General features: G+C 54.5%; 54 non-coding genes across 54 annotated transcripts; 11 read left to right on the top strand and 43 right to left on the bottom strand.

The window, feature by feature from the left end:
• Positions 1-163: 163 nt before the first annotated feature.
• On the top strand, positions 164-234 carry Trnag-ucc (transfer RNA glycine (anticodon UCC)). Its single transcript has one exon. It is a non-coding gene; the product is annotated as a tRNA-Gly (tRNA).
• A 597-nt stretch (positions 235-831) lies between these two features.
• Trnai-aau (transfer RNA isoleucine (anticodon AAU)) lies at positions 832-905 on the bottom strand. Its single transcript has one exon. It is a non-coding gene; the product is annotated as a tRNA-Ile (tRNA).
• A 198-nt stretch (positions 906-1,103) lies between these two features.
• On the bottom strand, positions 1,104-1,175 carry Trnae-uuc (transfer RNA glutamic acid (anticodon UUC)). Its single transcript has one exon. It is a non-coding gene; the product is annotated as a tRNA-Glu (tRNA).
• Positions 1,176-1,479: 304 nt separating this feature from the next.
• Positions 1,480-1,552, bottom strand: Trnam-cau (transfer RNA methionine (anticodon CAU)). Its single transcript has one exon. It is a non-coding gene; the product is annotated as a tRNA-Met (tRNA).
• A 381-nt stretch (positions 1,553-1,933) lies between these two features.
• Positions 1,934-2,005, bottom strand: Trnag-gcc (transfer RNA glycine (anticodon GCC)). Its single transcript has one exon. It is a non-coding gene; the product is annotated as a tRNA-Gly (tRNA).
• Positions 2,006-2,358: 353 nt separating this feature from the next.
• On the top strand, positions 2,359-2,429 carry Trnag-ucc (transfer RNA glycine (anticodon UCC)). Its single transcript has one exon. It is a non-coding gene; the product is annotated as a tRNA-Gly (tRNA).
• Positions 2,430-3,024: 595 nt separating this feature from the next.
• Positions 3,025-3,098, bottom strand: Trnai-aau (transfer RNA isoleucine (anticodon AAU)). The gene has a single exon. It is a non-coding gene; the product is annotated as a tRNA-Ile (tRNA).
• A 198-nt stretch (positions 3,099-3,296) lies between these two features.
• Positions 3,297-3,368, bottom strand: Trnae-uuc (transfer RNA glutamic acid (anticodon UUC)). The gene has a single exon. It is a non-coding gene; the product is annotated as a tRNA-Glu (tRNA).
• A 305-nt stretch (positions 3,369-3,673) lies between these two features.
• Trnam-cau (transfer RNA methionine (anticodon CAU)) lies at positions 3,674-3,746 on the bottom strand. The gene has a single exon. It is a non-coding gene; the product is annotated as a tRNA-Met (tRNA).
• A 381-nt stretch (positions 3,747-4,127) lies between these two features.
• On the bottom strand, positions 4,128-4,198 carry Trnag-gcc (transfer RNA glycine (anticodon GCC)). The gene has a single exon. It is a non-coding gene; the product is annotated as a tRNA-Gly (tRNA).
• A 353-nt stretch (positions 4,199-4,551) lies between these two features.
• Trnag-ucc (transfer RNA glycine (anticodon UCC)) lies at positions 4,552-4,623 on the top strand. The gene has a single exon. It is a non-coding gene; the product is annotated as a tRNA-Gly (tRNA).
• Positions 4,624-5,219: 596 nt separating this feature from the next.
• Trnai-aau (transfer RNA isoleucine (anticodon AAU)) lies at positions 5,220-5,293 on the bottom strand. The gene has a single exon. It is a non-coding gene; the product is annotated as a tRNA-Ile (tRNA).
• A 198-nt stretch (positions 5,294-5,491) lies between these two features.
• Trnae-uuc (transfer RNA glutamic acid (anticodon UUC)) lies at positions 5,492-5,563 on the bottom strand. Its single transcript has one exon. It is a non-coding gene; the product is annotated as a tRNA-Glu (tRNA).
• Positions 5,564-5,868: 305 nt separating this feature from the next.
• Positions 5,869-5,941, bottom strand: Trnam-cau (transfer RNA methionine (anticodon CAU)). Its single transcript has one exon. It is a non-coding gene; the product is annotated as a tRNA-Met (tRNA).
• A 381-nt stretch (positions 5,942-6,322) lies between these two features.
• Trnag-gcc (transfer RNA glycine (anticodon GCC)) lies at positions 6,323-6,393 on the bottom strand. Its single transcript has one exon. It is a non-coding gene; the product is annotated as a tRNA-Gly (tRNA).
• Positions 6,394-6,746: 353 nt separating this feature from the next.
• Positions 6,747-6,818, top strand: Trnag-ucc (transfer RNA glycine (anticodon UCC)). The gene has a single exon. It is a non-coding gene; the product is annotated as a tRNA-Gly (tRNA).
• Positions 6,819-7,414: 596 nt separating this feature from the next.
• Positions 7,415-7,488, bottom strand: Trnai-aau (transfer RNA isoleucine (anticodon AAU)). Its single transcript has one exon. It is a non-coding gene; the product is annotated as a tRNA-Ile (tRNA).
• Positions 7,489-7,686: 198 nt separating this feature from the next.
• Positions 7,687-7,758, bottom strand: Trnae-uuc (transfer RNA glutamic acid (anticodon UUC)). Its single transcript has one exon. It is a non-coding gene; the product is annotated as a tRNA-Glu (tRNA).
• A 305-nt stretch (positions 7,759-8,063) lies between these two features.
• Positions 8,064-8,136, bottom strand: Trnam-cau (transfer RNA methionine (anticodon CAU)). The gene has a single exon. It is a non-coding gene; the product is annotated as a tRNA-Met (tRNA).
• A 381-nt stretch (positions 8,137-8,517) lies between these two features.
• On the bottom strand, positions 8,518-8,588 carry Trnag-gcc (transfer RNA glycine (anticodon GCC)). Its single transcript has one exon. It is a non-coding gene; the product is annotated as a tRNA-Gly (tRNA).
• A 353-nt stretch (positions 8,589-8,941) lies between these two features.
• On the top strand, positions 8,942-9,013 carry Trnag-ucc (transfer RNA glycine (anticodon UCC)). The gene has a single exon. It is a non-coding gene; the product is annotated as a tRNA-Gly (tRNA).
• Positions 9,014-9,609: 596 nt separating this feature from the next.
• Trnai-aau (transfer RNA isoleucine (anticodon AAU)) lies at positions 9,610-9,683 on the bottom strand. The gene has a single exon. It is a non-coding gene; the product is annotated as a tRNA-Ile (tRNA).
• Positions 9,684-9,881: 198 nt separating this feature from the next.
• Positions 9,882-9,953, bottom strand: Trnae-uuc (transfer RNA glutamic acid (anticodon UUC)). Its single transcript has one exon. It is a non-coding gene; the product is annotated as a tRNA-Glu (tRNA).
• Positions 9,954-10,258: 305 nt separating this feature from the next.
• Trnam-cau (transfer RNA methionine (anticodon CAU)) lies at positions 10,259-10,331 on the bottom strand. The gene has a single exon. It is a non-coding gene; the product is annotated as a tRNA-Met (tRNA).
• Positions 10,332-10,712: 381 nt separating this feature from the next.
• Positions 10,713-10,783, bottom strand: Trnag-gcc (transfer RNA glycine (anticodon GCC)). Its single transcript has one exon. It is a non-coding gene; the product is annotated as a tRNA-Gly (tRNA).
• Positions 10,784-11,136: 353 nt separating this feature from the next.
• Positions 11,137-11,208, top strand: Trnag-ucc (transfer RNA glycine (anticodon UCC)). Its single transcript has one exon. It is a non-coding gene; the product is annotated as a tRNA-Gly (tRNA).
• Positions 11,209-11,804: 596 nt separating this feature from the next.
• On the bottom strand, positions 11,805-11,878 carry Trnai-aau (transfer RNA isoleucine (anticodon AAU)). The gene has a single exon. It is a non-coding gene; the product is annotated as a tRNA-Ile (tRNA).
• Positions 11,879-12,076: 198 nt separating this feature from the next.
• Positions 12,077-12,148, bottom strand: Trnae-uuc (transfer RNA glutamic acid (anticodon UUC)). Its single transcript has one exon. It is a non-coding gene; the product is annotated as a tRNA-Glu (tRNA).
• Positions 12,149-12,453: 305 nt separating this feature from the next.
• Positions 12,454-12,526, bottom strand: Trnam-cau (transfer RNA methionine (anticodon CAU)). Its single transcript has one exon. It is a non-coding gene; the product is annotated as a tRNA-Met (tRNA).
• A 381-nt stretch (positions 12,527-12,907) lies between these two features.
• Positions 12,908-12,978, bottom strand: Trnag-gcc (transfer RNA glycine (anticodon GCC)). Its single transcript has one exon. It is a non-coding gene; the product is annotated as a tRNA-Gly (tRNA).
• Positions 12,979-13,331: 353 nt separating this feature from the next.
• Trnag-ucc (transfer RNA glycine (anticodon UCC)) lies at positions 13,332-13,403 on the top strand. The gene has a single exon. It is a non-coding gene; the product is annotated as a tRNA-Gly (tRNA).
• Positions 13,404-13,999: 596 nt separating this feature from the next.
• Positions 14,000-14,073, bottom strand: Trnai-aau (transfer RNA isoleucine (anticodon AAU)). Its single transcript has one exon. It is a non-coding gene; the product is annotated as a tRNA-Ile (tRNA).
• A 198-nt stretch (positions 14,074-14,271) lies between these two features.
• Positions 14,272-14,343, bottom strand: Trnae-uuc (transfer RNA glutamic acid (anticodon UUC)). The gene has a single exon. It is a non-coding gene; the product is annotated as a tRNA-Glu (tRNA).
• Positions 14,344-14,648: 305 nt separating this feature from the next.
• On the bottom strand, positions 14,649-14,721 carry Trnam-cau (transfer RNA methionine (anticodon CAU)). The gene has a single exon. It is a non-coding gene; the product is annotated as a tRNA-Met (tRNA).
• Positions 14,722-15,102: 381 nt separating this feature from the next.
• Trnag-gcc (transfer RNA glycine (anticodon GCC)) lies at positions 15,103-15,173 on the bottom strand. The gene has a single exon. It is a non-coding gene; the product is annotated as a tRNA-Gly (tRNA).
• A 353-nt stretch (positions 15,174-15,526) lies between these two features.
• On the top strand, positions 15,527-15,598 carry Trnag-ucc (transfer RNA glycine (anticodon UCC)). The gene has a single exon. It is a non-coding gene; the product is annotated as a tRNA-Gly (tRNA).
• Positions 15,599-16,194: 596 nt separating this feature from the next.
• Trnai-aau (transfer RNA isoleucine (anticodon AAU)) lies at positions 16,195-16,268 on the bottom strand. Its single transcript has one exon. It is a non-coding gene; the product is annotated as a tRNA-Ile (tRNA).
• A 198-nt stretch (positions 16,269-16,466) lies between these two features.
• Positions 16,467-16,538, bottom strand: Trnae-uuc (transfer RNA glutamic acid (anticodon UUC)). The gene has a single exon. It is a non-coding gene; the product is annotated as a tRNA-Glu (tRNA).
• A 305-nt stretch (positions 16,539-16,843) lies between these two features.
• Positions 16,844-16,916, bottom strand: Trnam-cau (transfer RNA methionine (anticodon CAU)). The gene has a single exon. It is a non-coding gene; the product is annotated as a tRNA-Met (tRNA).
• Positions 16,917-17,297: 381 nt separating this feature from the next.
• Positions 17,298-17,368, bottom strand: Trnag-gcc (transfer RNA glycine (anticodon GCC)). Its single transcript has one exon. It is a non-coding gene; the product is annotated as a tRNA-Gly (tRNA).
• A 353-nt stretch (positions 17,369-17,721) lies between these two features.
• Trnag-ucc (transfer RNA glycine (anticodon UCC)) lies at positions 17,722-17,793 on the top strand. Its single transcript has one exon. It is a non-coding gene; the product is annotated as a tRNA-Gly (tRNA).
• Positions 17,794-18,389: 596 nt separating this feature from the next.
• On the bottom strand, positions 18,390-18,463 carry Trnai-aau (transfer RNA isoleucine (anticodon AAU)). Its single transcript has one exon. It is a non-coding gene; the product is annotated as a tRNA-Ile (tRNA).
• Positions 18,464-18,661: 198 nt separating this feature from the next.
• Trnae-uuc (transfer RNA glutamic acid (anticodon UUC)) lies at positions 18,662-18,733 on the bottom strand. The gene has a single exon. It is a non-coding gene; the product is annotated as a tRNA-Glu (tRNA).
• A 305-nt stretch (positions 18,734-19,038) lies between these two features.
• Trnam-cau (transfer RNA methionine (anticodon CAU)) lies at positions 19,039-19,111 on the bottom strand. The gene has a single exon. It is a non-coding gene; the product is annotated as a tRNA-Met (tRNA).
• Positions 19,112-19,492: 381 nt separating this feature from the next.
• Trnag-gcc (transfer RNA glycine (anticodon GCC)) lies at positions 19,493-19,563 on the bottom strand. Its single transcript has one exon. It is a non-coding gene; the product is annotated as a tRNA-Gly (tRNA).
• A 353-nt stretch (positions 19,564-19,916) lies between these two features.
• Trnag-ucc (transfer RNA glycine (anticodon UCC)) lies at positions 19,917-19,988 on the top strand. The gene has a single exon. It is a non-coding gene; the product is annotated as a tRNA-Gly (tRNA).
• A 596-nt stretch (positions 19,989-20,584) lies between these two features.
• Positions 20,585-20,658, bottom strand: Trnai-aau (transfer RNA isoleucine (anticodon AAU)). The gene has a single exon. It is a non-coding gene; the product is annotated as a tRNA-Ile (tRNA).
• Positions 20,659-20,856: 198 nt separating this feature from the next.
• Trnae-uuc (transfer RNA glutamic acid (anticodon UUC)) lies at positions 20,857-20,928 on the bottom strand. Its single transcript has one exon. It is a non-coding gene; the product is annotated as a tRNA-Glu (tRNA).
• A 305-nt stretch (positions 20,929-21,233) lies between these two features.
• Positions 21,234-21,306, bottom strand: Trnam-cau (transfer RNA methionine (anticodon CAU)). The gene has a single exon. It is a non-coding gene; the product is annotated as a tRNA-Met (tRNA).
• Positions 21,307-21,686: 380 nt separating this feature from the next.
• Trnag-gcc (transfer RNA glycine (anticodon GCC)) lies at positions 21,687-21,756 on the bottom strand. Its single transcript has one exon. It is a non-coding gene; the product is annotated as a tRNA-Gly (tRNA).
• A 354-nt stretch (positions 21,757-22,110) lies between these two features.
• Positions 22,111-22,181, top strand: Trnag-ucc (transfer RNA glycine (anticodon UCC)). The gene has a single exon. It is a non-coding gene; the product is annotated as a tRNA-Gly (tRNA).
• Positions 22,182-22,778: 597 nt separating this feature from the next.
• Positions 22,779-22,852, bottom strand: Trnai-aau (transfer RNA isoleucine (anticodon AAU)). Its single transcript has one exon. It is a non-coding gene; the product is annotated as a tRNA-Ile (tRNA).
• A 198-nt stretch (positions 22,853-23,050) lies between these two features.
• Trnae-uuc (transfer RNA glutamic acid (anticodon UUC)) lies at positions 23,051-23,122 on the bottom strand. Its single transcript has one exon. It is a non-coding gene; the product is annotated as a tRNA-Glu (tRNA).
• A 305-nt stretch (positions 23,123-23,427) lies between these two features.
• Positions 23,428-23,500, bottom strand: Trnam-cau (transfer RNA methionine (anticodon CAU)). The gene has a single exon. It is a non-coding gene; the product is annotated as a tRNA-Met (tRNA).
• Between the last annotated feature and the right edge of the window lie 171 nt (positions 23,501-23,671).

The raw sequence follows: 23,671 nt of genomic DNA, 5'->3' as shown, positions 1-23,671 counted from the left end.
GACTCTTGCCAAAGGATGCGAAATGTGCGCGGATACGCTGTCCGAATGCGGCTGGATGTTCTCCCCTAGCCTACCTCGAAATGCGCCTGCCAGGTACGATCACCTTCGGCCGCTGCCGACAGGCGGGAAGCCGACACAGCGCGGCGTCGGGGCGCTTCCTTGTGCGGTGGTGGTGTAATGGTCAGCATAGTTGCCTTCCAAGCAGTTGATCCGGGTTCGATTCCGGCCACCGCAACGGGCTTTTTAATTTCGCGTATGAGTACTTTCGCCACGCGCCCTTAAATTAATGTTTTTTCCCCCTTCTTACTCGCTGCAGACCAGCCTGTAGTGTGTCTCGACTTGTCTCGACTTTGCTCAGCTGACGCGAGAGCTGACGCTCTCAAATCGGCCTATATCAAAACGACAAGCACGAGAAACGACTGAGAGAGGTAAGGAGAGGCGAGGCGATGGGCACACAGCACTCCCCCTTCCTTTCACGGTGGCGTGTCCATGACCGAATCGGGTTGTAGCTCCGAAAACAAAGGAGAAGGAAAAAATAGGAAGTAAAACTGCCAACAGTACCCTGTGTCCCCTATGCGCTCACCCGCCCAAGTACTGACAAGGGCCAAAGTTGTTACAAATCGGCAATCGGACATTTTCTTTCATCTTGTCTTCATCGGTTGAGAACCAGTGTATTCAACATATTATGGCCATTGCCGAGTGAATGCTGTAGCGCTTCCCGACAAGTCGGGTTCGGATCCTCTGTCAACTTCCACGCGGGGTGATGATCTTTTGGTCATCACACTCGCCTGCTGAAATCGGCGCTGCCTTTTCGTAGTAGTAAAAGACTAGTGGCCCGTGGGGGGATCGAACCCACGACCTTCGCGTTATTAGCACGACGCTCTAACCAACTGAGCTAACGGGCCTCGGCAGATGCAGTTGCTCAGCCCTGCGCTGGAAACGTATGGCATGAAGCCGTACACCATTTCTATGGTCGTCGGACGTCTGCTTCCCTCGTCTATATTCTGCTGACGGTCACGAAACAGTAGCTATATTGCGAGCAGGACGGGAAACGGCAGCTCGGTCAGCTCAAACTTGTCACGGTTCGTGTGGAAAAAATTCCGTTCCGGTACCGGGAATCGAACCCGGGCCTCCTGGGTGAAAGCCAGGTATCCTAGCCACTAGACCACACCGGATGTGGGGGTGTCTTCGCCGGTTCGGACGGTCGCTTGTCGCATTTCGTGTCGTGTCCCGCGTCGGCGCCCTTCTCTCTTTGCGAGCGTCTTTGCGCATACTGACTGGCAAGGCGCGCACCTCAAACGTCTCAGAGCAATGCTTTGGCTTCATGCTGTGCTGGGAGAAGAGGGAAAGGGAAGCTGTAAGTAGCAGTAACAGGGAGTAAACATTTTCCCGCTGAAGCGTTGAAACCGTTGTGGATAACAAACAAGAAATAAGTTGGTGCCCTAGCGACAGCATCACCATCAGTCACAGAAAATTAAATGCCCCAGGTGAGGATCGAACTCACGACCTTAAGATTATGAGACTTACGCGCTGCCTACTGCGCTACCGAGGCACGGGTGAACCGCTTTTCCTGGAAACTGGGTAAGTACCATACCCAATGTTAGACGTAAAGACACTGTACTTCCTGGATAACGTGTTCTGTTGCTAGACGTGCATTGCCGGCCCAGTTGATTGCGGTGTTGCTGCAGCTTTTGCAAACGATAGGCAGCACTCCTTGTCGTTAACGTTCAGTGCCTCGGAGGCACCTGGACATAGCAAATTGTGAGGCCAGGCCGACGCTAGTCTGTAGAACATGATGCGAGCGTCCTAGTGGGGACCCGCGAGTGCTGCGTTCTCGGTTCTTCTCAAGGGAATCCAGCTATACATTCTTGTGGATCGTGCATCTCAAGAGCGCAAGCAGCACGGCAGCATTATCGCGGGAACAGCAAAACGATGCATCGGCCGGGAATCGAACCCGGGCCGCCCCGCGTGGCAGGCGAGCATTCTACCACTGAACCACCGATGCTCGGGCCAGTAGTAACTTCACGCTGCTTGCCGAGCAGATGTCTCAAGGGAAAGTGGGACTGCCGTCAAGCGCCGTAGCATTCTGTCGAGAAGATGCTGCAGACGCTGAATCCTGCACTGCACTGCTTAAAAATGCCGCCAGAACGCGGTCCTCTGCGTACTCTTGCGTCGCCGGCGCCGGCACCGACACCGACTCTTGCCAAAGGATGCGAAATGTGCGCGGATACGCTGTCCGAATGCGGCTGGATGTTCTCCCCTAGCCTACCTCGAAATGCGCCTGCCAGGTACGATCACCTTCGGCCGCTGCCGACAGGCGGGAAGCCGACACAGCGCGGCGTCGGGGCGCTTCCTTGTGCGGTGGTGGTGTAATGGTCAGCATAGTTGCCTTCCAAGCAGTTGATCCGGGTTCGATTCCGGCCACCGCAACGGGCTTTTTATTTCGCGTATGAGTACTTTCGCCACGCGCCCTTAAATTAATGTTTTTTCCCCCTTCTTACTCGCTGCAGACCAGCCTGTAGTGTGTCTCGACTTGTCTCGACTTTGCTCAGCTGACGCGAGAGCTGACGCTCTCAAATCGGCCTATATCAAAACGACAAGCACGAGAAACGACTGAGAGAGGTAAGGAGAGGCGAGGCGATGGGCACACAGCACTCCCCCTTCCTTTCACGGTGGCGTGTCCATGACCGAATCGGGTTGTAGCTCCGAAAACAAAGGAGAAGGAAAAAATAGGAAGTAAAACTGCCAACAGTACCCTGTGTCCCCATGCGCTCACCCGCCCAAGTACTGACAAGGGCCAAAGTTGTTACAAATCGGCAATCGGACATTTTCTTTCATCTTGTCTTCATCGGTTGAGAACCAGTGTATTCAACATATTATGGCCATTGCCGAGTGAATGCTGTAGCGCTTCCCGACAAGTCGGGTTCGGATCCTCTGTCAACTTCCACGCGGGGTGATGATCTTTTGGTCATCACACTCGCCTGCTGAAATCGGCGCTGCCTTTTCGTAGTAGTAAAAGACTAGTGGCCCGTGGGGGGATCGAACCCACGACCTTCGCGTTATTAGCACGACGCTCTAACCAACTGAGCTAACGGGCCTCGGCAGATGCAGTTGCTCAGCCCTGCGCTGGAAACGTATGGCATGAAGCCGTACACCATTTCTATGGTCGTCGGACGTCTGCTTCCCTCGTCTATATTCTGCTGACGGTCACGAAACAGTAGCTATATTGCGAGCAGGACGGGAAACGGCAGCTCGGTCAGCTCAAACTTGTCACGGTTCGTGTGGAAAAAATTCCGTTCCGGTACCGGGAATCGAACCCGGGCCTCCTGGGTGAAAGCCAGGTATCCTAGCCACTAGACCACACCGGATGTGGGGGTGTCTTCGCCGGTTCGGACGGTCGCTTGTCGCATTTCGTGTCGTGTCCCGCGTCGGCGCCCTTCTCTCTTTGCGAGCGTCTTTGCGCATACTGACTGGCAAGGCGCGCACCTCAAACGTCTCAGAGCAATGCTTTTGGCTTCATGCTGTGCTGGGAGAAGAGGGAAAGGGAAGCTGTAAGTAGCAGTAACAGGGAGTAAACATTTTCCCGCTGAAGCGTTGAAACCGTTGTGGATAACAAACAAGAAATAAGTTGGTGCCCTAGCGACAGCATCACCATCAGTCACAGAAAATTAAATGCCCCAGGTGAGGATCGAACTCACGACCTTAAGATTATGAGACTTACGCGCTGCCTACTGCGCTACCGAGGCACGGGTGAACCGCTTTTCCTGGAAACTGGGTAAGTACCATACCCAATGTTAGACGTAAAGACACTGTACTTCCTGGATAACGTGTTCTGTTGCTAGACGTGCATTGCCGGCCCAGTTGATTGCGGTGTTGCTGCAGCTTTTGCAAACGATAGGCAGCACTCCTTGTCGTTAACGTTCAGTGCCTCGGAGGCACCTGGACATAGCAAATTGTGAGGCCAGGCCGACGCTAGTCTGTAGAACATGATGCGAGCGTCCTAGTGGGGACCCGCGAGTGCTGCGTTCTCGGTTCTTCTCAAGGGAATCCAGCTATACATTCTTGTGGATCGTGCATCTCAAGAGCGCAAGCAGCACGGCAGCATTATCGCGGGAACAGCAAAACGATGCATCGGCCGGGAATCGAACCCGGGCCGCCCGCGTGGCAGGCGAGCATTCTACCACTGAACCACCGATGCTCGGGCCAGTAGTAACTTCACGCTGCTTGCCGAGCAGATGTCTCAAGGGAAAGTGGGACTGCCGTCAAGCGCCGTAGCATTCTGTCGAGAAGATGCTGCAGACGCTGAATCCTGCACTGCACTGCTTAAAAATGCCGCCAGAACGCGGTCCTCTGCGTACTCTTGCGTCGCCGGCGCCGGCACCGACACCGACTCTTGCCAAAGGATGCGAAATGTGCGCGGATACGCTGTCCGAATGCGGCTGGATGTTCTCCCCTAGCCTACCTCGAAATGCGCCTGCCAGGTACGATCACCTTCGGCCGCTGCCGACAGGCGGGAAGCCGACACAGCGCGGCGTCGGGGCGCTTCCTGGTGCGGTGGTGGTGTAATGGTCAGCATAGTTGCCTTCCAAGCAGTTGATCCGGGTTCGATTCCCGGCCACCGCAACGGGCTTTTTAATTTCGCGTATGAGTACTTTCGCCACGCGCCCTTAAATTAATGTTTTTTCCCCCTTCTTACTCGCTGCAGACCAGCCTGTAGTGTGTCTCGACTTGTCTCGACTTTGCTCAGCTGACGCGAGAGCTGACGCTCTCAAATCGGCCTATATCAAAACGACAAGCACGAGAAACGACTGAGAGAGGTAAGGAGAGGCGAGGCGATGGGCACACAGCACTCCCCCTTCCTTTCACGGTGGCGTGTCCATGACCGAATCGGGTTGTAGCTCCGAAAACAAAGGAGAAGGAAAAAATAGGAAGTAAAACTGCCAACAGTACCCTGTGTCCCCATGCGCTCACCCGCCCAAGTACTGACAAGGGCCAAAGTTGTTACAAATCGGCAATCGGACATTTTCTTTCATCTTGTCTTCATCGGTTGAGAACCAGTGTATTCAACATATTATGGCCATTGCCGAGTGAATGCTGTAGCGCTTCCCGACAAGTCGGGTTCGGATCCTCTGTCAACTTCCACGCGGGGTGATGATCTTTTGGTCATCACACTCGCCTGCTGAAATCGGCGCTGCCTTTTCGTAGTAGTAAAAGACTAGTGGCCCGTGGGGGGATCGAACCCACGACCTTCGCGTTATTAGCACGACGCTCTAACCAACTGAGCTAACGGGCCTCGGCAGATGCAGTTGCTCAGCCCTGCGCTGGAAACGTATGGCATGAAGCCGTACACCATTTCTATGGTCGTCGGACGTCTGCTTCCCTCGTCTATATTCTGCTGACGGTCACGAAACAGTAGCTATATTGCGAGCAGGACGGGAAACGGCAGCTCGGTCAGCTCAAACTTGTCACGGTTCGTGTGGAAAAAATTCCGTTCCGGTACCGGGAATCGAACCCGGGCCTCCTGGGTGAAAGCCAGGTATCCTAGCCACTAGACCACACCGGATGTGGGGGTGTCTTCGCCGGTTCGGACGGTCGCTTGTCGCATTTCGTGTCGTGTCCCGCGTCGGCGCCCTTCTCTCTTTGCGAGCGTCTTTGCGCATACTGACTGGCAAGGCGCGCACCTCAAACGTCTCAGAGCAATGCTTTTGGCTTCATGCTGTGCTGGGAGAAGAGGGAAAGGGAAGCTGTAAGTAGCAGTAACAGGGAGTAAACATTTTCCCGCTGAAGCGTTGAAACCGTTGTGGATAACAAACAAGAAATAAGTTGGTGCCCTAGCGACAGCATCACCATCAGTCACAGAAAATTAAATGCCCCAGGTGAGGATCGAACTCACGACCTTAAGATTATGAGACTTACGCGCTGCCTACTGCGCTACCGAGGCACGGGTGAACCGCTTTTCCTGGAAACTGGGTAAGTACCATACCCAATGTTAGACGTAAAGACACTGTACTTCCTGGATAACGTGTTCTGTTGCTAGACGTGCATTGCCGGCCCAGTTGATTGCGGTGTTGCTGCAGCTTTTGCAAACGATAGGCAGCACTCCTTGTCGTTAACGTTCAGTGCCTCGGAGGCACCTGGACATAGCAAATTGTGAGGCCAGGCCGACGCTAGTCTGTAGAACATGATGCGAGCGTCCTAGTGGGGACCCGCGAGTGCTGCGTTCTCGGTTCTTCTCAAGGGAATCCAGCTATACATTCTTGTGGATCGTGCATCTCAAGAGCGCAAGCAGCACGGCAGCATTATCGCGGGAACAGCAAAACGATGCATCGGCCGGGAATCGAACCCGGGCCGCCCGCGTGGCAGGCGAGCATTCTACCACTGAACCACCGATGCTCGGGCCAGTAGTAACTTCACGCTGCTTGCCGAGCAGATGTCTCAAGGGAAAGTGGGACTGCCGTCAAGCGCCGTAGCATTCTGTCGAGAAGATGCTGCAGACGCTGAATCCTGCACTGCACTGCTTAAAAATGCCGCCAGAACGCGGTCCTCTGCGTACTCTTGCGTCGCCGGCGCCGGCACCGACACCGACTCTTGCCAAAGGATGCGAAATGTGCGCGGATACGCTGTCCGAATGCGGCTGGATGTTCTCCCCTAGCCTACCTCGAAATGCGCCTGCCAGGTACGATCACCTTCGGCCGCTGCCGACAGGCGGGAAGCCGACACAGCGCGGCGTCGGGGCGCTTCCTTGTGCGGTGGTGGTGTAATGGTCAGCATAGTTGCCTTCCAAGCAGTTGATCCGGGTTCGATTCCCGGCCACCGCAACGGGCTTTTTAATTTCGCGTATGAGTACTTTCGCCACGCGCCCTTAAATTAATGTTTTTTCCCCCTTCTTACTCGCTGCAGACCAGCCTGTAGTGTGTCTCGACTTGTCTCGACTTTGCTCAGCTGACGCGAGAGCTGACGCTCTCAAATCGGCCTATATCAAAACGACAAGCACGAGAAACGACTGAGAGAGGTAAGGAGAGGCGAGGCGATGGGCACACAGCACTCCCCCTTCCTTTCACGGTGGCGTGTCCATGACCGAATCGGGTTGTAGCTCCGAAAACAAAGGAGAAGGAAAAAATAGGAAGTAAAACTGCCAACAGTACCCTGTGTCCCCATGCGCTCACCCGCCCAAGTACTGACAAGGGCCAAAGTTGTTACAAATCGGCAATCGGACATTTTCTTTCATCTTGTCTTCATCGGTTGAGAACCAGTGTATTCAACATATTATGGCCATTGCCGAGTGAATGCTGTAGCGCTTCCCGACAAGTCGGGTTCGGATCCTCTGTCAACTTCCACGCGGGGTGATGATCTTTTGGTCATCACACTCGCCTGCTGAAATCGGCGCTGCCTTTTCGTAGTAGTAAAAGACTAGTGGCCCGTGGGGGGATCGAACCCACGACCTTCGCGTTATTAGCACGACGCTCTAACCAACTGAGCTAACGGGCCTCGGCAGATGCAGTTGCTCAGCCCTGCGCTGGAAACGTATGGCATGAAGCCGTACACCATTTCTATGGTCGTCGGACGTCTGCTTCCCTCGTCTATATTCTGCTGACGGTCACGAAACAGTAGCTATATTGCGAGCAGGACGGGAAACGGCAGCTCGGTCAGCTCAAACTTGTCACGGTTCGTGTGGAAAAAATTCCGTTCCGGTACCGGGAATCGAACCCGGGCCTCCTGGGTGAAAGCCAGGTATCCTAGCCACTAGACCACACCGGATGTGGGGGTGTCTTCGCCGGTTCGGACGGTCGCTTGTCGCATTTCGTGTCGTGTCCCGCGTCGGCGCCCTTCTCTCTTTGCGAGCGTCTTTGCGCATACTGACTGGCAAGGCGCGCACCTCAAACGTCTCAGAGCAATGCTTTTGGCTTCATGCTGTGCTGGGAGAAGAGGGAAAGGGAAGCTGTAAGTAGCAGTAACAGGGAGTAAACATTTTCCCGCTGAAGCGTTGAAACCGTTGTGGATAACAAACAAGAAATAAGTTGGTGCCCTAGCGACAGCATCACCATCAGTCACAGAAAATTAAATGCCCCAGGTGAGGATCGAACTCACGACCTTAAGATTATGAGACTTACGCGCTGCCTACTGCGCTACCGAGGCACGGGTGAACCGCTTTTCCTGGAAACTGGGTAAGTACCATACCCAATGTTAGACGTAAAGACACTGTACTTCCTGGATAACGTGTTCTGTTGCTAGACGTGCATTGCCGGCCCAGTTGATTGCGGTGTTGCTGCAGCTTTTGCAAACGATAGGCAGCACTCCTTGTCGTTAACGTTCAGTGCCTCGGAGGCACCTGGACATAGCAAATTGTGAGGCCAGGCCGACGCTAGTCTGTAGAACATGATGCGAGCGTCCTAGTGGGGACCCGCGAGTGCTGCGTTCTCGGTTCTTCTCAAGGGAATCCAGCTATACATTCTTGTGGATCGTGCATCTCAAGAGCGCAAGCAGCACGGCAGCATTATCGCGGGAACAGCAAAACGATGCATCGGCCGGGAATCGAACCCGGGCCGCCCGCGTGGCAGGCGAGCATTCTACCACTGAACCACCGATGCTCGGGCCAGTAGTAACTTCACGCTGCTTGCCGAGCAGATGTCTCAAGGGAAAGTGGGACTGCCGTCAAGCGCCGTAGCATTCTGTCGAGAAGATGCTGCAGACGCTGAATCCTGCACTGCACTGCTTAAAAATGCCGCCAGAACGCGGTCCTCTGCGTACTCTTGCGTCGCCGGCGCCGGCACCGACACCGACTCTTGCCAAAGGATGCGAAATGTGCGCGGATACGCTGTCCGAATGCGGCTGGATGTTCTCCCCTAGCCTACCTCGAAATGCGCCTGCCAGGTACGATCACCTTCGGCCGCTGCCGACAGGCGGGAAGCCGACACAGCGCGGCGTCGGGGCGCTTCCTTGTGCGGTGGTGGTGTAATGGTCAGCATAGTTGCCTTCCAAGCAGTTGATCCCGGTTCGATTCCCGGCCACCGCAACGGGCTTTTTAATTTCGCGTATGAGTACTTTCGCCACGCGCCCTTAAATTAATGTTTTTTCCCCCTTCTTACTCGCTGCAGACCAGCCTGTAGTGTGTCTCGACTTGTCTCGACTTTGCTCAGCTGACGCGAGAGCTGACGCTCTCAAATCGGCCTATATCAAAACGACAAGCACGAGAAACGACTGAGAGAGGTAAGGAGAGGCGAGGCGATGGGCACACAGCACTCCCCCTTCCTTTCACGGTGGCGTGTCCATGACCGAATCGGGTTGTAGCTCCGAAAACAAAGGAGAAGGAAAAAATAGGAAGTAAAACTGCCAACAGTACCCTGTGTCCCCATGCGCTCACCCGCCCAAGTACTGACAAGGGCCAAAGTTGTTACAAATCGGCAATCGGACATTTTCTTTCATCTTGTCTTCATCGGTTGAGAACCAGTGTATTCAACATATTATGGCCATTGCCGAGTGAATGCTGTAGCGCTTCCCGACAAGTCGGGTTCGGATCCTCTGTCAACTTCCACGCGGGGTGATGATCTTTTGGTCATCACACTCGCCTGCTGAAATCGGCGCTGCCTTTTCGTAGTAGTAAAAGACTAGTGGCCCGTGGGGGGATCGAACCCACGACCTTCGCGTTATTAGCACGACGCTCTAACCAACTGAGCTAACGGGCCTCGGCAGATGCAGTTGCTCAGCCCTGCGCTGGAAACGTATGGCATGAAGCCGTACACCATTTCTATGGTCGTCGGACGTCTGCTTCCCTCGTCTATATTCTGCTGACGGTCACGAAACAGTAGCTATATTGCGAGCAGGACGGGAAACGGCAGCTCGGTCAGCTCAAACTTGTCACGGTTCGTGTGGAAAAAATTCCGTTCCGGTACCGGGAATCGAACCCGGGCCTCCTGGGTGAAAGCCAGGTATCCTAGCCACTAGACCACACCGGATGTGGGGGTGTCTTCGCCGGTTCGGACGGTCGCTTGTCGCATTTCGTGTCGTGTCCCGCGTCGGCGCCCTTCTCTCTTTGCGAGCGTCTTTGCGCATACTGACTGGCAAGGCGCGCACCTCAAACGTCTCAGAGCAATGCTTTTGGCTTCATGCTGTGCTGGGAGAAGAGGGAAAGGGAAGCTGTAAGTAGCAGTAACAGGGAGTAAACATTTTCCCGCTGAAGCGTTGAAACCGTTGTGGATAACAAACAAGAAATAAGTTGGTGCCCTAGCGACAGCATCACCATCAGTCACAGAAAATTAAATGCCCCAGGTGAGGATCGAACTCACGACCTTAAGATTATGAGACTTACGCGCTGCCTACTGCGCTACCGAGGCACGGGTGAACCGCTTTTCCTGGAAACTGGGTAAGTACCATACCCAATGTTAGACGTAAAGACACTGTACTTCCTGGATAACGTGTTCTGTTGCTAGACGTGCATTGCCGGCCCAGTTGATTGCGGTGTTGCTGCAGCTTTTGCAAACGATAGGCAGCACTCCTTGTCGTTAACGTTCAGTGCCTCGGAGGCACCTGGACATAGCAAATTGTGAGGCCAGGCCGACGCTAGTCTGTAGAACATGATGCGAGCGTCCTAGTGGGGACCCGCGAGTGCTGCGTTCTCGGTTCTTCTCAAGGGAATCCAGCTATACATTCTTGTGGATCGTGCATCTCAAGAGCGCAAGCAGCACGGCAGCATTATCGCGGGAACAGCAAAACGATGCATCGGCCGGGAATCGAACCCGGGCCGCCCGCGTGGCAGGCGAGCATTCTACCACTGAACCACCGATGCTCGGGCCAGTAGTAACTTCACGCTGCTTGCCGAGCAGATGTCTCAAGGGAAAGTGGGACTGCCGTCAAGCGCCGTAGCATTCTGTCGAGAAGATGCTGCAGACGCTGAATCCTGCACTGCACTGCTTAAAAATGCCGCCAGAACGCGGTCCTCTGCGTACTCTTGCGTCGCCGGCGCCGGCACCGACACCGACTCTTGCCAAAGGATGCGAAATGTGCGCGGATACGCTGTCCGAATGCGGCTGGATGTTCTCCCCTAGCCTACCTCGAAATGCGCCTGCCAGGTACGATCACCTTCGGCCGCTGCCGACAGGCGGGAAGCCGACACAGCGCGGCGTCGGGGCGCTTCCTGGTGCGGTGGTGGTGTAATGGTCAGCATAGTTGCCTTCCAAGCAGTTGATCCGGGTTCGATTCCCGGCCACCGCAACGGGCTTTTTAATTTCGCGTATGAGTACTTTCGCCACGCGCCCTTAAATTAATGTTTTTTCCCCCTTCTTACTCGCTGCAGACCAGCCTGTAGTGTGTCTCGACTTGTCTCGACTTTGCTCAGCTGACGCGAGAGCTGACGCTCTCAAATCGGCCTATATCAAAACGACAAGCACGAGAAACGACTGAGAGAGGTAAGGAGAGGCGAGGCGATGGGCACACAGCACTCCCCCTTCCTTTCACGGTGGCGTGTCCATGACCGAATCGGGTTGTAGCTCCGAAAACAAAGGAGAAGGAAAAAATAGGAAGTAAAACTGCCAACAGTACCCTGTGTCCCCATGCGCTCACCCGCCCAAGTACTGACAAGGGCCAAAGTTGTTACAAATCGGCAATCGGACATTTTCTTTCATCTTGTCTTCATCGGTTGAGAACCAGTGTATTCAACATATTATGGCCATTGCCGAGTGAATGCTGTAGCGCTTCCCGACAAGTCGGGTTCGGATCCTCTGTCAACTTCCACGCGGGGTGATGATCTTTTGGTCATCACACTCGCCTGCTGAAATCGGCGCTGCCTTTTCGTAGTAGTAAAAGACTAGTGGCCCGTGGGGGGATCGAACCCACGACCTTCGCGTTATTAGCACGACGCTCTAACCAACTGAGCTAACGGGCCTCGGCAGATGCAGTTGCTCAGCCCTGCGCTGGAAACGTATGGCATGAAGCCGTACACCATTTCTATGGTCGTCGGACGTCTGCTTCCCTCGTCTATATTCTGCTGACGGTCACGAAACAGTAGCTATATTGCGAGCAGGACGGGAAACGGCAGCTCGGTCAGCTCAAACTTGTCACGGTTCGTGTGGAAAAAATTCCGTTCCGGTACCGGGAATCGAACCCGGGCCTCCTGGGTGAAAGCCAGGTATCCTAGCCACTAGACCACACCGGATGTGGGGGTGTCTTCGCCGGTTCGGACGGTCGCTTGTCGCATTTCGTGTCGTGTCCCGCGTCGGCGCCCTTCTCTCTTTGCGAGCGTCTTTGCGCATACTGACTGGCAAGGCGCGCACCTCAAACGTCTCAGAGCAATGCTTTTGGCTTCATGCTGTGCTGGGAGAAGAGGGAAAGGGAAGCTGTAAGTAGCAGTAACAGGGAGTAAACATTTTCCCGCTGAAGCGTTGAAACCGTTGTGGATAACAAACAAGAAATAAGTTGGTGCCCTAGCGACAGCATCACCATCAGTCACAGAAAATTAAATGCCCCAGGTGAGGATCGAACTCACGACCTTAAGATTATGAGACTTACGCGCTGCCTACTGCGCTACCGAGGCACGGGTGAACCGCTTTTCCTGGAAACTGGGTAAGTACCATACCCAATGTTAGACGTAAAGACACTGTACTTCCTGGATAACGTGTTCTGTTGCTAGACGTGCATTGCCGGCCCAGTTGATTGCGGTGTTGCTGCAGCTTTTGCAAACGATAGGCAGCACTCCTTGTCGTTAACGTTCAGTGCCTCGGAGGCACCTGGACATAGCAAATTGTGAGGCCAGGCCGACGCTAGTCTGTAGAACATGATGCGAGCGTCCTAGTGGGGACCCGCGAGTGCTGCGTTCTCGGTTCTTCTCAAGGGAATCCAGCTATACATTCTTGTGGATCGTGCATCTCAAGAGCGCAAGCAGCACGGCAGCATTATCGCGGGAACAGCAAAACGATGCATCGGCCGGGAATCGAACCCGGGCCGCCCGCGTGGCAGGCGAGCATTCTACCACTGAACCACCGATGCTCGGGCCAGTAGTAACTTCACGCTGCTTGCCGAGCAGATGTCTCAAGGGAAAGTGGGACTGCCGTCAAGCGCCGTAGCATTCTGTCGAGAAGATGCTGCAGACGCTGAATCCTGCACTGCACTGCTTAAAAATGCCGCCAGAACGCGGTCCTCTGCGTACTCTTGCGTCGCCGGCGCCGGCACCGACACCGACTCTTGCCAAAGGATGCGAAATGTGCGCGGATACGCTGTCCGAATGCGGCTGGATGTTCTCCCCTAGCCTACCTCGAAATGCGCCTGCCAGGTACGATCACCTTCGGCCGCTGCCGACAGGCGGGAAGCCGACACAGCGCGGCGTCGGGGCGCTTCCTTGTGCGGTGGTGGTGTAATGGTCAGCATAGTTGCCTTCCAAGCAGTTGATCCGGGTTCGATTCCCGGCCACCGCAACGGGCTTTTTAATTTCGCGTATGAGTACTTTCGCCACGCGCCCTTAAATTAATGTTTTTTCCCCCTTCTTACTCGCTGCAGACCAGCCTGTAGTGTGTCTCGACTTGTCTCGACTTTGCTCAGCTGACGCGAGAGCTGACGCTCTCAAATCGGCCTATATCAAAACGACAAGCACGAGAAACGACTGAGAGAGGTAAGGAGAGGCGAGGCGATGGGCACACAGCACTCCCCCTTCCTTTCACGGTGGCGTGTCCATGACCGAATCGGGTTGTAGCTCCGAAAACAAAGGAGAAGGAAAAAATAGGAAGTAAAACTGCCAACAGTACCCTGTGTCCCCATGCGCTCACCCGCCCAAGTACTGACAAGGGCCAAAGTTGTTACAAATCGGCAATCGGACATTTTCTTTCATCTTGTCTTCATCGGTTGAGAACCAGTGTATTCAACATATTATGGCCATTGCCGAGTGAATGCTGTAGCGCTTCCCGACAAGTCGGGTTCGGATCCTCTGTCAACTTCCACGCGGGGTGATGATCTTTTGGTCATCACACTCGCCTGCTGAAATCGGCGCTGCCTTTTCGTAGTAGTAAAAGACTAGTGGCCCGTGGGGGGATCGAACCCACGACCTTCGCGTTATTAGCACGACGCTCTAACCAACTGAGCTAACGGGCCTCGGCAGATGCAGTTGCTCAGCCCTGCGCTGGAAACGTATGGCATGAAGCCGTACACCATTTCTATGGTCGTCGGACGTCTGCTTCCCTCGTCTATATTCTGCTGACGGTCACGAAACAGTAGCTATATTGCGAGCAGGACGGGAAACGGCAGCTCGGTCAGCTCAAACTTGTCACGGTTCGTGTGGAAAAAATTCCGTTCCGGTACCGGGAATCGAACCCGGGCCTCCTGGGTGAAAGCCAGGTATCCTAGCCACTAGACCACACCGGATGTGGGGGTGTCTTCGCCGGTTCGGACGGTCGCTTGTCGCATTTCGTGTCGTGTCCCGCGTCGGCGCCCTTCTCTCTTTGCGAGCGTCTTTGCGCATACTGACTGGCAAGGCGCGCACCTCAAACGTCTCAGAGCAATGCTTTTGGCTTCATGCTGTGCTGGGAGAAGAGGGAAAGGGAAGCTGTAAGTAGCAGTAACAGGGAGTAAACATTTTCCCGCTGAAGCGTTGAAACCGTTGTGGATAACAAACAAGAAATAAGTTGGTGCCCTAGCGACAGCATCACCATCAGTCACAGAAAATTAAATGCCCCAGGTGAGGATCGAACTCACGACCTTAAGATTATGAGACTTACGCGCTGCCTACTGCGCTACCGAGGCACGGGTGAACCGCTTTTCCTGGAAACTGGGTAAGTACCATACCCAATGTTAGACGTAAAGACACTGTACTTCCTGGATAACGTGTTCTGTTGCTAGACGTGCATTGCCGGCCCAGTTGATTGCGGTGTTGCTGCAGCTTTTGCAAACGATAGGCAGCACTCCTTGTCGTTAACGTTCAGTGCCTCGGAGGCACCTGGACATAGCAAATTGTGAGGCCAGGCCGACGCTAGTCTGTAGAACATGATGCGAGCGTCCTAGTGGGGACCCGCGAGTGCTGCGTTCTCGGTTCTTCTCAAGGGAATCCAGCTATACATTCTTGTGGATCGTGCATCTCAAGAGCGCAAGCAGCACGGCAGCATTATCGCGGGAACAGCAAAACGATGCATCGGCCGGGAATCGAACCCGGGCCGCCCGCGTGGCAGGCGAGCATTCTACCACTGAACCACCGATGCTCGGGCCACTAGTAACTTCACGCTGCTTGCCGAGCAGATGTCTCAAGGGAAAGTGGGACTGCCGTCAAGCGCCGTAGCATTCTGTCGAGAAGATGCTGCAGACGCTGAATCCTGCACTGCACTGCTTAAAAATGCCGCCAGAACGCGGTCCTCTGCGTACTCTTGCGTCGCCGGCGCCGGCACCGACACCGACTCTTGCCAAAGGATGCGAAATGTGCGCGGATACGCTGTCCGAATGCGGCTGGATGTTCTCCCCTAGCCTACCTCGAAATGCGCCTGCCAGGTACGATCACCTTCGGCCGCTGCCGACAGGCGGGAAGCCGACACAGCGCGGCGTCGGGGCGCTTCCTGGTGCGGTGGTGGTGTAATGGTCAGCATAGTTGCCTTCCAAGCAGTTGATCCGGGTTCGATTCCCGGCCACCGCAACGGGCTTTTTAATTTCGCGTATGAGTACTTTCGCCACGCGCCCTTAAATTAATGTTTTTTCCCCCTTCTTACTCGCTGCAGACCAGCCTGTAGTGTGTCTCGACTTGTCTCGACTTTGCTCAGCTGACGCGAGAGCTGACGCTCTCAAATCGGCCTATATCAAAACGACAAGCACGAGAAACGACTGAGAGAGGTAAGGAGAGGCGAGGCGATGGGCACACAGCACTCCCCCTTCCTTTCACGGTGGCGTGTCCATGACCGAATCGGGTTGTAGCTCCGAAAACAAAGGAGAAGGAAAAAATAGGAAGTAAAACTGCCAACAGTACCCTGTGTCCCCATGCGCTCACCCGCCCAAGTACTGACAAGGGCCAAAGTTGTTACAAATCGGCAATCGGACATTTTCTTTCATCTTGTCTTCATCGGTTGAGAACCAGTGTATTCAACATATTATGGCCATTGCCGAGTGAATGCTGTAGCGCTTCCCGACAAGTCGGGTTCGGATCCTCTGTCAACTTCCACGCGGGGTGATGATCTTTTGGTCATCACACTCGCCTGCTGAAATCGGCGCTGCCTTTTCGTAGTAGTAAAAGACTAGTGGCCCGTGGGGGGATCGAACCCACGACCTTCGCGTTATTAGCACGACGCTCTAACCAACTGAGCTAACGGGCCTCGGCAGATGCAGTTGCTCAGCCCTGCGCTGGAAACGTATGGCATGAAGCCGTACACCATTTCTATGGTCGTCGGACGTCTGCTTCCCTCGTCTATATTCTGCTGACGGTCACGAAACAGTAGCTATATTGCGAGCAGGACGGGAAACGGCAGCTCGGTCAGCTCAAACTTGTCACGGTTCGTGTGGAAAAAATTCCGTTCCGGTACCGGGAATCGAACCCGGGCCTCCTGGGTGAAAGCCAGGTATCCTAGCCACTAGACCACACCGGATGTGGGGGTGTCTTCGCCGGTTCGGACGGTCGCTTGTCGCATTTCGTGTCGTGTCCCGCGTCGGCGCCCTTCTCTCTTTGCGAGCGTCTTTGCGCATACTGACTGGCAAGGCGCGCACCTCAAACGTCTCAGAGCAATGCTTTTGGCTTCATGCTGTGCTGGGAGAAGAGGGAAAGGGAAGCTGTAAGTAGCAGTAACAGGGAGTAAACATTTTCCCGCTGAAGCGTTGAAACCGTTGTGGATAACAAACAAGAAATAAGTTGGTGCCCTAGCGACAGCATCACCATCAGTCACAGAAAATTAAATGCCCCAGGTGAGGATCGAACTCACGACCTTAAGATTATGAGACTTACGCGCTGCCTACTGCGCTACCGAGGCACGGGTGAACCGCTTTTCCTGGAAACTGGGTAAGTACCATACCCAATGTTAGACGTAAAGACACTGTACTTCCTGGATAACGTGTTCTGTTGCTAGACGTGCATTGCCGGCCCAGTTGATTGCGGTGTTGCTGCAGCTTTTGCAAACGATAGGCAGCACTCCTTGTCGTTAACGTTCAGTGCCTCGGAGGCACCTGGACATAGCAAATTGTGAGGCCAGGCCGACGCTAGTCTGTAGAACATGATGCGAGCGTCCTAGTGGGGACCCGCGAGTGCTGCGTTCTCGGTTCTTCTCAAGGGAATCCAGCTATACATTCTTGTGGATCGTGCATCTCAAGAGCGCAAGCAGCACGGCAGCATTATCGCGGGAACAGCAAAACGATGCATCGGCCGGGAATCGAACCCGGGCCGCCCGCGTGGCAGGCGAGCATTCTACCACTGAACCACCGATGCTCGGGCCAGTAGTAACTTCACGCTGCTTGCCGAGCAGATGTCTCAAGGGAAAGTGGGACTGCCGTCAAGCGCCGTAGCATTCTGTCGAGAAGATGCTGCAGACGCTGAATCCTGCACTGCACTGCTTAAAAATGCCGCCAGAACGCGGTCCTCTGCGTACTCTTGCGTCGCCGGCGCCGGCACCGACACCGACTCTTGCCAAAGGATGCGAAATGTGCGCGGATACGCTGTCCGAATGCGGCTGGATGTTCTCCCCTAGCCTACCTCGAAATGCGCCTGCCAGGTACGATCACCTTCGGCCGCTGCCGACAGGCGGGAAGCCGACACAGCGCGGCGTCGGGGCGCTTCCTTGTGCGGTGGTGGTGTAATGGTCAGCATAGTTGCCTTCCAAGCAGTTGATCCGGGTTCGATTCCCGGCCACCGCAACGGGCTTTTTAATTTCGCGTATGAGTACTTTCGCCACGCGCCCTTAAATTAATGTTTTTTCCCCCTTCTTACTCGCTGCAGACCAGCCTGTAGTGTGTCTCGACTTGTCTCGACTTTGCTCAGCTGACGCGAGAGCTGACGCTCTCAAATCGGCCTATATCAAAACGACAAGCACGAGAAACGACTGAGAGAGGTAAGGAGAGGCGAGGCGATGGGCACACAGCACTCCCCCTTCCTTTCACGGTGGCGTGTCCATGACCGAATCGGGTTGTAGCTCCGAAAACAAAGGAGAAGGAAAAAATAGGAAGTAAAACTGCCAACAGTACCCTGTGTCCCCATGCGCTCACCCGCCCAAGTACTGACAAGGGCCAAAGTTGTTACAAATCGGCAATCGGACATTTTCTTTCATCTTGTCTTCATCGGTTGAGAACCAGTGTATTCAACATATTATGGCCATTGCCGAGTGAATGCTGTAGCGCTTCCCGACAAGTCGGGTTCGGATCCTCTGTCAACTTCCACGCGGGGTGATGATCTTTTGGTCATCACACTCGCCTGCTGAAATCGGCGCTGCCTTTTCGTAGTAGTAAAAGACTAGTGGCCCGTGGGGGGATCGAACCCACGACCTTCGCGTTATTAGCACGACGCTCTAACCAACTGAGCTAACGGGCCTCGGCAGATGCAGTTGCTCAGCCCTGCGCTGGAAACGTATGGCATGAAGCCGTACACCATTTCTATGGTCGTCGGACGTCTGCTTCCCTCGTCTATATTCTGCTGACGGTCACGAAACAGTAGCTATATTGCGAGCAGGACGGGAAACGGCAGCTCGGTCAGCTCAAACTTGTCACGGTTCGTGTGGAAAAAATTCCGTTCCGGTACCGGGAATCGAACCCGGGCCTCCTGGGTGAAAGCCAGGTATCCTAGCCACTAGACCACACCGGATGTGGGGGTGTCTTCGCCGGTTCGGACGGTCGCTTGTCGCATTTCGTGTCGTGTCCCGCGTCGGCGCCCTTCTCTCTTTGCGAGCGTCTTTGCGCATACTGACTGGCAAGGCGCGCACCTCAAACGTCTCAGAGCAATGCTTTTGGCTTCATGCTGTGCTGGGAGAAGAGGGAAAGGGAAGCTGTAAGTAGCAGTAACAGGGAGTAAACATTTTCCCGCTGAAGCGTTGAAACCGTTGTGGATAACAAACAAGAAATAAGTTGGTGCCCTAGCGACAGCATCACCATCAGTCACAGAAAATTAAATGCCCCAGGTGAGGATCGAACTCACGACCTTAAGATTATGAGACTTACGCGCTGCCTACTGCGCTACCGAGGCACGGGTGAACCGCTTTTCCTGGAAACTGGGTAAGTACCATACCCAATGTTAGACGTAAAGACACTGTACTTCCTGGATAACGTGTTCTGTTGCTAGACGTGCATTGCCGGCCCAGTTGATTGCGGTGTTGCTGCAGCTTTTGCAAACGATAGGCAGCACTCCTTGTCGTTAACGTTCAGTGCCTCGGAGGCACCTGGACATAGCAAATTGTGAGGCCAGGCCGACGCTAGTCTGTAGAACATGATGCGAGCGTCCTAGTGGGGACCCGCGAGTGCTGCGTTCTCGGTTCTTCTCAAGGGAATCCAGCTATACATTCTTGTGGATCGTGCATCTCAAGAGCGCAAGCAGCACGGCAGCATTATCGCGGGAACAGCAAAACGATGCATCGGCCGGGAATCGAACCCGGGCCGCCCGCGTGGCAGGCGAGCATTCTACCACTGAACCACCGATGCTCGGGCCAGTAGTAACTTCACGCTGCTTGCCGAGCAGATGTCTCAAGGGAAAGTGGGACTGCCGTCAAGCGCCGTAGCATTCTGTCGAGAAGATGCTGCAGACGCTGAATCCTGCACTGCACTGCTTAAAAATGCCGCCAGAACGCGGTCCTCTGCGTACTCTTGCGTCGCCGGCGCCGGCACCGACACCGACTCTTGCCAAAGGATGCGAAATGTGCGCGGATACGCTGTCCGAATGCGGCTGGATGTTCTCCCCTAGCCTACCTCGAAATGCGCCTGCCAGGTACGATCACCTTCGGCCGCTGCCGACAGGCGGGAAGCCGACACAGCGCGGCGTCGGGGCGCTTCCTTGTGCGGTGGTGGTGTAATGGTCAGCATAGTTGCCTTCCAAGCAGTTGATCCCGGTTCGATTCCCGGCCACCGCAACGGGCTTTTTAATTTCGCGTATGAGTACTTTCGCCACGCGCCCTTAAATTAATGTTTTTTCCCCCTTCTTACTCGCTGCAGACCAGCCTGTAGTGTGTCTCGACTTGTCTCGACTTTGCTCAGCTGACGCGAGAGCTGACGCTCTCAAATCGGCCTATATCAAAACGACAAGCACGAGAAACGACTGAGAGAGGTAAGGAGAGGCGAGGCGATGGGCACACAGCACTCCCCCTTCCTTTCACGGTGGCGTGTCCATGACCGAATCGGGTTGTAGCTCCGAAAACAAAGGAGAAGGAAAAAATAGGAAGTAAAACTGCCAACAGTACCCTGTGTCCCCATGCGCTCACCCGCCCAAGTACTGACAAGGGCCAAAGTTGTTACAAATCGGCAATCGGACATTTTCTTTCATCTTGTCTTCATCGGTTGAGAACCAGTGTATTCAACATATTATGGCCATTGCCGAGTGAATGCTGTAGCGCTTCCCGACAAGTCGGGTTCGGATCCTCTGTCAACTTCCACGCGGGGTGATGATCTTTTGGTCATCACACTCGCCTGCTGAAATCGGCGCTGCCTTTTCGTAGTAGTAAAAGACTAGTGGCCCGTGGGGGGATCGAACCCACGACCTTCGCGTTATTAGCACGACGCTCTAACCAACTGAGCTAACGGGCCTCGGCAGATGCAGTTGCTCAGCCCTGCGCTGGAAACGTATGGCATGAAGCCGTACACCATTTCTATGGTCGTCGGACGTCTGCTTCCCTCGTCTATATTCTGCTGACGGTCACGAAACAGTAGCTATATTGCGAGCAGGACGGGAAACGGCAGCTCGGTCAGCTCAAACTTGTCACGGTTCGTGTGGAAAAAATTCCGTTCCGGTACCGGGAATCGAACCCGGGCCTCCTGGGTGAAAGCCAGGTATCCTAGCCACTAGACCACACCGGATGTGGGGGTGTCTTCGCCGGTTCGGACGGTCGCTTGTCGCATTTCGTGTCGTGTCCCGCGTCGGCGCCCTTCTCTCTTTGCGAGCGTCTTTGCGCATACTGACTGGCAAGGCGCGCACCTCAAACGTCTCAGAGCAATGCTTTTGGCTTCATGCTGTGCTGGGAGAAGAGGGAAAGGGAAGCTGTAAGTAGCAGTAACAGGGAGTAAACATTTTCCCGCTGAAGCGTTGAAACCGTTGTGGATAACAAACAAGAAATAAGTTGGTGCCCTAGCGACAGCATCACCATCAGTCACAGAAAATTAAATGCCCCAGGTGAGGATCGAACTCACGACCTTAAGATTATGAGACTTACGCGCTGCCTACTGCGCTACCGAGGCACGGGTGAACCGCTTTTCCTGGAAACTGGGTAAGTACCATACCCAATGTTAGACGTAAAGACACTGTACTTCCTGGATAACGTGTTCTGTTGCTAGACGTGCATTGCCGGCCCAGTTGATTGCGGTGTTGCTGCAGCTTTTGCAAACGATAGGCAGCACTCCTTGTCGTTAACGTTCAGTGCCTCGGAGGCACCTGGACATAGCAAATTGTGAGGCCAGGCCGACGCTAGTCTGTAGAACATGATGCGAGCGTCCTAGTGGGGACCGCGAGTGCTGCGTTCTCGGTTCTTCTCAAGGGAATCCAGCTATACATTCTTGTGGATCGTGCATCTCAAGAGCGCAAGCAGCACGGCAGCATTATCGCGGGAACAGCAAAACGATGCATCGGCCGGAATCGAACCCGGGCCGCCCGCGTGGCAGGCGAGCATTCTACCACTGAACCACCGATGCTCGGGCCAGTAGTAACTTCACGCTGCTTGCCGAGCAGATGTCTCAAGGGAAAGTGGGACTGCCGTCAAGCGCCGTAGCATTCTGTCGAGAAGATGCTGCAGACGCTGAATCCTGCACTGCACTGCTTAAAAATGCCGCCAGAACGCGGTCCTCTGCGTACTCTTGCGTCGCCGGCGCCGGCACCGACACCGACTCTTGCCAAAGGATGCGAAATGTGCGCGGATACGCTGTCCGAATGCGGCTGGATGTTCTCCCCCTAGCCTACCTCGAAATGCGCCTGCCAGGTACGATCACCTTCGGCCGCTGCCGACAGGCGGGAAGCCGACACAGCGCGGCGTCGGGGCGCTTCCTTGTGCGGTGGTGGTGTAATGGTCAGCATAGTTGCCTTCCAAGCAGTTGATCCGGTTCGATTCCCGGCCACCGCAACGGGCTTTTTAATTTCGCGTATGAGTACTTTCGCCACGCGCCCTTAAATTAATGTTTTTTTCCCCCTTCTTACTCGCTGCAGACCAGCCTGTAGTGTGTCTCGACTTGTCTCGACTTTGCTCAGCTGACGCGAGAGCTGACGCTCTCAAATCGGCCTATATCAAAACGACAAGCACGAGAAACGACTGAGAGAGGTAAGGAGAGGCGAGGCGATGGGCACACAGCACTCCCCCTTCCTTTCACGGTGGCGTGTCCATGACCGAATCGGGTTGTAGCTCCGAAAACAAAGGAGAAGGAAAAAATAGGAAGTAAAACTGCCAACAGTACCCTGTGTCCCCATGCGCTCACCCGCCCAAGTACTGACAAGGGCCAAAGTTGTTACAAATCGGCAATCGGACATTTTCTTTCATCTTGTCTTCATCGGTTGAGAACCAGTGTATTCAACATATTATGGCCATTGCCGAGTGAATGCTGTAGCGCTTCCCGACAAGTCGGGTTCGGATCCTCTGTCAACTTCCACGCGGGGTGATGATCTTTTGGTCATCACACTCGCCTGCTGAAATCGGCGCTGCCTTTTCGTAGTAGTAAAAGACTAGTGGCCCGTGGGGGGATCGAACCCACGACCTTCGCGTTATTAGCACGACGCTCTAACCAACTGAGCTAACGGGCCTCGGCAGATGCAGTTGCTCAGCCCTGCGCTGGAAACGTATGGCATGAAGCCGTACACCATTTCTATGGTCGTCGGACGTCTGCTTCCCTCGTCTATATTCTGCTGACGGTCACGAAACAGTAGCTATATTGCGAGCAGGACGGGAAACGGCAGCTCGGTCAGCTCAAACTTGTCACGGTTCGTGTGGAAAAAATTCCGTTCCGGTACCGGGAATCGAACCCGGGCCTCCTGGGTGAAAGCCAGGTATCCTAGCCACTAGACCACACCGGATGTGGGGGTGTCTTCGCCGGTTCGGACGGTCGCTTGTCGCATTTCGTGTCGTGTCCCGCGTCGGCGCCCTTCTCTCTTTGCGAGCGTCTTTGCGCATACTGACTGGCAAGGCGCGCACCTCAAACGTCTCAGAGCAATGCTTTTGGCTTCATGCTGTGCTGGGAGAAGAGGGAAAGGGAAGCTGTAAGTAGCAGTAACAGGGAGTAAACATTTTCCCGCTGAAGCGTTGAAACCGTTGTGGATAACAAACAAGAAATAAGTTGGTGCCCTAGCGACAGCATCACCATCAGTCACAGAAAATTAAATGCCCCAGGTGAGGATCGAACTCACGACCTTAAGATTATGAGACTTACGCGCTGCCTACTGCGCTACCGAGGCACGGGTGAACCGCTTTTCCTGGAAACTGGGTAAGTACCATACCCAATGTTAGACGTAAAGACACTGTACTTCCTGGATAACGTGTTCTGTTGCTAGACGTGCATTGCCGGCCCAGTTGATTGCGGTGTTGCTGCAGCTTTTGCAAACGATAGGCAGCACTCCTTGTCGTTA

This window comes from Schistocerca nitens, unplaced genomic scaffold (genome assembly GCF_023898315.1).
Source record: "Schistocerca nitens isolate TAMUIC-IGC-003100 unplaced genomic scaffold, iqSchNite1.1 HiC_scaffold_407, whole genome shotgun sequence".
Classification (NCBI taxonomy): Eukaryota; Metazoa; Arthropoda; class Insecta; order Orthoptera; family Acrididae; genus Schistocerca; species Schistocerca nitens.
This window is presented reverse-complemented; position numbering and strand designations above follow the sequence as displayed.